The sequence below is a fragment of the Dysidea avara genome, chromosome 7 (assembly GCF_963678975.1).
Source record: "Dysidea avara chromosome 7, odDysAvar1.4, whole genome shotgun sequence".
Classification (NCBI taxonomy): Eukaryota; Metazoa; Porifera; class Demospongiae; order Dictyoceratida; family Dysideidae; genus Dysidea; species Dysidea avara.
This window is the reverse complement of record NC_089278.1, coordinates 26,867,501-26,874,316: the sequence shown is the minus strand read 5'-3', so window position 1 is coordinate 26,874,316 and position 6,816 is coordinate 26,867,501. Positions and strand designations below refer to the sequence as shown.

The 6,816-nt window shown below is 38.2% G+C and overlaps 1 long non-coding RNA gene across 2 annotated transcripts; it reads right to left on the bottom strand.

Moving 5' to 3' along the window:
• Window positions 1-3,821: 3,821 nt before the first annotated feature.
• LOC136262294 (uncharacterized) lies at window positions 3,822-5,880 on the bottom strand. Of its 2 annotated transcripts, XR_010704167.1 has the most exons (4): window positions 5,645-5,880; window positions 5,309-5,587; window positions 4,122-4,182; window positions 3,822-4,070 (listed from the first exon to the last, which is right to left on the bottom strand). It is a non-coding gene; the product is annotated as an uncharacterized lncRNA (long non-coding RNA). The 2 variants fall into 2 exon arrangements; XR_010704166.1 differs by having other exon boundaries at window positions 5,309-5,880.
• Between the last annotated feature and the right edge of the window lie 936 nt (window positions 5,881-6,816).

Below are 6,816 nucleotides of genomic sequence, written 5' to 3'. Positions count from 1 at the left end.
CTGCTAAGAGACAACTTGTGAGACATCCTACAGAAAGGAAAAGACTTAAAGTGGAGGATCTACAAAGGGAATTACAACAGATGATAACTGAAGCAAAGCATGATTATGAAACAAATCTAGCTTTAAATTATGCTCACAGTAATAGTAACAAAATTTTTAAATATATATCAAGTATCAAAGGGCGAGAAAGCTTTCCTGCTAAAATGTACCACACAAATGAATCAGCATCCACTGACTTGGAAAAAGCTCAACTATTTAACAATTATTTCCACTCAGTTTTTTCTACATCTACAGGTTCAACATCATCTGTATCTGACTTACAATCAAGCAGTGTCACTCCTCATGTTCAAGATATTCTGTTTTCTGATTCTGACGTCCTTGACTTACTTATATCTCTTGACGAAACCAAAGCTTGTGGCATTGACAGCTTTAGCCCAAAACAAAAATCTTCAAACACTGTGCAGGGCCACTACTTCATATAATCTGCCATCTTTTTCACACGAGTATATCATGCAGTTTTATTCCTCTTGACTGGCGCACTCATTGTGTGGTTCCTGTGTACAAATCTGGGGACAAAAGTTCTGTGAGTAACTACAGGCCCATCTCACTGTTATGTATTTTATCGAAGGTTCTAGAAAGAATTGTGTATAATAATATAATTAATCGTGTCAGAGAACAATCCACCAAACATCAGTTTGGTTTCCTTCCTAGAAGATCTACGTTACAGCAGCTACTAGTATTTGCAGAAAAAGTCTTTGAACCTAACAAATGTGAAGTGGATGTAGTATACATGGATTTCAAGAAAGCTTTTGACTTTGTCTCTCACCACCACTTACTTGGCAAATTACAAACCTTTGGAATAACTGGTAAAGCAAGACAGTGGTTTGAAGCATATCTACACAATCGCTATCAATGTGTCAAGATAGGAGATTCACTGTCAGAATTATGTTATGTACATTCAGGGGTGCCCCAAGGAAGTGTCTTAGGACCTTTGTTATTCGTCATTTTCATTAACAACCTACCCGAATTCATTCAATTTGCAACTCCTTTTATATACGCTGATGACACCAAACTTCTATATGCAATTAGATCTCGTGAAGATACTGTAAAGTTACAAACTGATATCAACAGAGCTTCTAATTGGAGCACCCTGACTGACTTACCTTTCAACGAATCCAAATTTATTCATTTACGTTTCTTCTCGACTACAACAGTCCCCCCTACATACACCATCAATGGAAATCCTATTAAATGTCTAGCACAGCATAAAGATCTTGGAGTAACATTCACATCTGACCTCAACTGGTCAGCACACTATAACAACACATGTACGAAAGCTTACCAAACCTTAGGACTTATCAGAAGAACATTCCAGGTTAACAGTGCTGAGGCAAAGAAACGTCTATACCTAGCACTAGTCAGATCACAACTATTATATTGTTCACAACTATTGAGGCCTCAACTAATAAGAGACATTACTGCACTAGAACGCATTCAACAAAGAGCCACTAAATATATTCTTAACGATTATACATCCTCATACAAACTCAGACTGGAACAACTGCATCTCCTGCCTCTCATGTATCACTACGAACTCCAAGATATACTGTTTCTAATAAAATCCTTAAAGTCACCCACTGATAATTTTAACATCTACAACTACATTACTTTTGCAAGAGGCAACACCAGATCTGGGATTAACCAAAAACTGAATCATCCAAGGAAATCATCAGTAACACAACATCATTTTTACTTTAACAGGATAGCCAGACTATACAATTACTTACCAGTCATTGATCTTTCACTATCTACCTACACAATTAAATATCGTTTAACTAACTACTTATGGTCGCATTTTACTAATAACTTCAACCCTGAGAGAGCTTGTACATTTCACCTTTTGTGCCCTTGCCACCGCTGCTCTAGAGCGCCAATTTCTACCAATTTTAACAATCTCTAGTTATCTATTGTAACTAACAGTTGTAATTATTAGTTATTGTACTGTATTGTATGTATGTTTCTTTGGCAGTGGGTATCTATTACCCACTGACCTTTAATGCAGTCCTGAACTGCATTAAAAAGTATTAAAATAATAAAAATAATATCACATTATGTTCGTTACTTGGTTTGCTGTAGCAGTGGCCATGCGCTTAATTTGCACCTGCAGGTGTCAACGCGTGCTTCGTTATTCATGTTATTCCACGCGCCCCGCGCTGAGTTATATTTTAGCGAAGTAGCTACCGAGGCTACATTCCCGGTAGATGTGGCGTAGTGGTGGCCCAACTATTAGTACATTATTATTATTGTTATCATTATTATCAATTTCGTCAATGACAGGGTACACAAAAGGCTAAGTGCCTGTACAAGATGGTCCCCAACAAAACAAAAGAAACTGTACAATAAACATAAATACAAAAACAAGACAAAGCAGTATAATTACATAGAAAGTAAGAATCGACGAAGTTTTAATTTAAAAGACATGGCCGAGGAAGTAGATATGATGTCATAAGGGATTCTGTTCCAGAGAAAAGGTGTGTCGACAAAGAATGAATACCTGTAAGCGTTTATTGTTGAGGCTTTGGATATCAGTGTCGAAGGATGGGATCTGGTAGGAAGAGTATTAAGTTCAAAGTGTCTGGTAAATGTAATAGGTGTCAAATTATGAAGAATAGAATATAACATTAGTATAGAATAATACTGTCTACGAAGTGCTAATGTAGGCCATCTGAGCTCTTTTAAACAAACATCACTGCTCTTGGTCCACTTATGAACATTAGGATCATACTTACTCTGAATCCAACATGCTGCCCTACGCTGAACACTTTCAAGTACATTAATATCTTTGGATGTATGTGGAGACCATACGGAACAGCCATATTCTAAATAAGGTTGTACAAGGGCCTTGTAAGCTAACGATTTAGTAGCAGCTGTGCAACTAAACATGGCTTGGGGAAGGCGATTTAAGCAGAGAGAGGCTTTGTGGGCTATTTTTCTACAATGAAGCTTGGAGTGAATCAAAATGCCTAAATATTTGACTTTTGACATCCAACATGAAGGTTGCTCAATCTGTCAGTTCAAAGGATAGTCCAATAGAGCATTATTTTTTACGTCCCGTCCCATAAAGTAGTAATGTTAGGCGTAATCTGTGAATTTGCACAGTTTATAAATTACGCTGCGCATTTTGTGAATTCATAAAATGCACAACAATTTATAAATTGTTGTGCAGTTTGTGAACTACCACAAGAGCTGCACATTTTATGAACATCAACTGGATTCTGGTCCATTCAGCGTACTGCCATTATGATTCAAGTGCGTATCATAGCTGCTTTCAGGGAGGAATAACAGGCTTCTTTTACCCACTTAATATATTTACTAGCTGAAGGGACATGGATAAAGATGCATTCTAGCTACATTGCAGACTATCTCTCCCTCCAAGGTTCCTTTGCGTGCTTGCAGTTGGCCTGAATAAGGTGCATACTGTCTTTCTCTCAGTTTTCCCTGTGTGTACTACAGCATTTGTGGTAACTAGCAGGTTCATCTTGTTTCGATCAGCTGGTATTGATGGGCACATGTACAGTCCAGCCTGCATGTATGTTAAACGGTCTGTTTTTCTAGCAGTTGTCCAGCGCAAACAAACACTGCACATACATGCTCCACCAGTAATGAAATGTATATCAGCACATAAGGTTTGGTGCATTGTAACTCATGTCCTGACATCATATCTTTAATGTCCAGTTTAATGGTACACGTTGAGGTACACGTACTTATAGTTTCACTCTCACATTATCCCATGCATGTAGATGTAACGTAACACGCAGTTACATAATGTCACCTCATACAGCTATTAGTGCAAACATATAGTGTTTGGAATCAGGTATGTTGTGTTACACATGTAGCTAAGTATACTCCAGTACATGAGTTACAAAGGCACAGCCCCATTTGATCAAATTTGATGAACAGCAAGACCTAGAAAAATTATATCCACTTTCATCTTGCCTGGCTGTAACCACATGTCTTCCTAGACACCGTTCATGGTACCGTACCCCTGATGAGCAACTATTGCACCTGACCTATGGAATCTACACATGAATACAAAATTTGTTTGCATAACTAGACCTCACCATGTCAGTCATATCATGTCATCATCCAAACTAATCATTCCACAAGAATGATAAAGTGATTCTAAATAAACAATATTATCTGTTAATAATGCATTTGACACATCATAACTCATCGGAATATACAGGGACATAGCCAGAACCCGGGCCACCTGAGCATCAATAATTCGAGATACTGTAATAGAGCAGTCAGATCGAGATAAATCAGTCTCAGTATTCAGAGTTCAGAGAAGCAGTGTAGCAAGCTACATATGTAGTTATAAATAAGGAGATGTAGTTATAAATAAGGAGGTGTAGTTGGTGGAGGGGACATCAAGGGCATAGCCGGGGGGGGGGGGGGGGGGACCCCCTTTCAGTGGCAGAATATTTAAAAACTAAAAATCAACAGGAGGGCCGACCGAAAATAATGTATGCCTGGAAGGAAGTATTGCCAACTAAGGGACTCAAGAGGGGGACTTGGAGTGTGGAGGGTTCCCGTGTCCTAGAAAATTTGAAGTTGGCTGTCTGGAAGTGAAATATATTTGCTACAATAGGTTTATAGTTTCTACAAGCTGCATAAACAGCAGTGTGTAGGTTTTAGTTAGCTAGATGCACAAACAACACCTTTTAATGTCACTGCCTAAGGGCACATCTTGTGTATGCATCATTTTCGTTCAGATTTGGTCTAGGGGGAAGCACCCAGGCCTTCCTCCAAGAACATTCCACTTGAAATCGCAACCCCCTTCAAGAAAATCTTGGCTATGCTCTTGAAGATATTGTCAGTAGGTTTGGTCTTTAGCTTACAGCTAGTCCCTGGCATCACCAAACGTCTGGCTACGCAACCGGGAATATACAACAGACTATGAAAAGAAATTCACTGATTCACCAATAAATCCAACTTTTCACCAAGAAGGTTAGAACAATGTAGAGTGTATAAGAATACTTAATGGTACAAATGAGTACACAGAATGTGATGATGTATATAAAACCGTTTGCTGAAGCAATCAATAGGTGTACAATTATAATAATTTTTGTGGCATAGTCTAACATTATTATAGGAACAGAGTTGCACCTTACTGAAACTATTCAAAATTCAGAAATATTTCCAAACAACTTTCATACTTACAGGAAAGACAGAAACAACTATGGTGGCGGTGTATTTGTTTCAGTCAAGAACACTGTTCACTCCTCACAAATAGACACTAACTCACCTATTGAAATTGTGTGGACGTATGTTCATGTTGGCAAGAACAATGATGTAATCGTTGGTTCTTTTTATTGTCACCCCCACTCAACCGACACAGTACTTGAGGACTTGCAATCCCCTGTAGATGCAGTCAAGCAGAAATACCCTCGTATCTGAGTCATTCTTGGTGGTGACTTCAACTGCCCGGGCATTGACTGGGAACACGGTACTTTAACAGTCATATATGCCATGTCACTTCCGTGAAAAACTCATTACTTTAGCTGGAGACACCCAGATGTCTCAACTAGTCAATTTTCCAACTAGAGGTAATAATACATTAGATTTATGCTTCACCACTCACCCAGATTCTGTGTTGTCTTGCGAGCCAGTTCCTGGTTTTAGTGATCATGATGCAGTCTTATTATCTGTCCAAACTCCGACACGTATGATTAAACAACATCCCCGAACCATCTACCTCTACAAGTCAGCTGACTGGGATACAATCAGAGAAAAACTGTCAGAACTATCACATATTTACTTTGAGTTAAATAACTCTACACCTCAAAACCTAGATGAAAACTGGATGTTCTTTGCACAAAACCTATAACAATTCATTAAGGATCATACTCCTACCAAAGTATTAAGCACAAGGACTCATTTGTCTACTACCTTAAAGTGATTAATATGAAAAAAGCAAAGAATATACAACCGAGCACGGCGCTACCATCGTGAAAACGATTGGTTAGAATATAAATCATTACAGAAGGAGGTGGATCATAAACTTAAACATCAACACAAATCTTATGTAACAAACTTGATTTCAGCATCCAACAATAAAAAGCCATTGTGGCATTACTTAAAAAACTCGAAAACAAGGAAACTGTGGCATTAGCACTTTAAAAGATCCACAAAGTGGCCATACCGTGACAGATCCATTCAATAAAGCCAATTTCTTAAACCAACATTTCAAATCTGTATTTACAACTGAGGATACCTCCACCATCCCTGATAAAAGTCCATCTCTATTTCCATCTTTGCCAATGTTTGAGATTACTGAGCAAGGAGTCTACAACTTATTATCCAACTGCGATTCATCCAAATCTCCTGGACCAGATTCCATTCATCCATACGTACTGAAAACTACAGCAACCGAAATCTCTCCTACATTAACTCACATCTTTAAACAATCATTAGAGTCTGGAACCATTCCATCTGAATGGAAACATGCCTATATTACTCCAATATTTAAAAAAGGCACAAAATCTGACCCAAGAAACTATCGTCCTATTTCACTCACATCTGTAGTCTGCAAAACAATGGAACATATTTTAGTAAGCCAAATTATGAAGCATTTAGAAGACCAAAACATCCTATCAGAAAACCAGTTTGGTTTCAGATCCAAACACTCCTGTGAGTCTCAACTATTCATTACCGTTGATGATATTATTAAACACATGGACAACAACCATCAAGTTGATGCTGCAATACTAGACTTCTCCAAAGCATTCGATAAAGTAGCACATTCAAGACTCC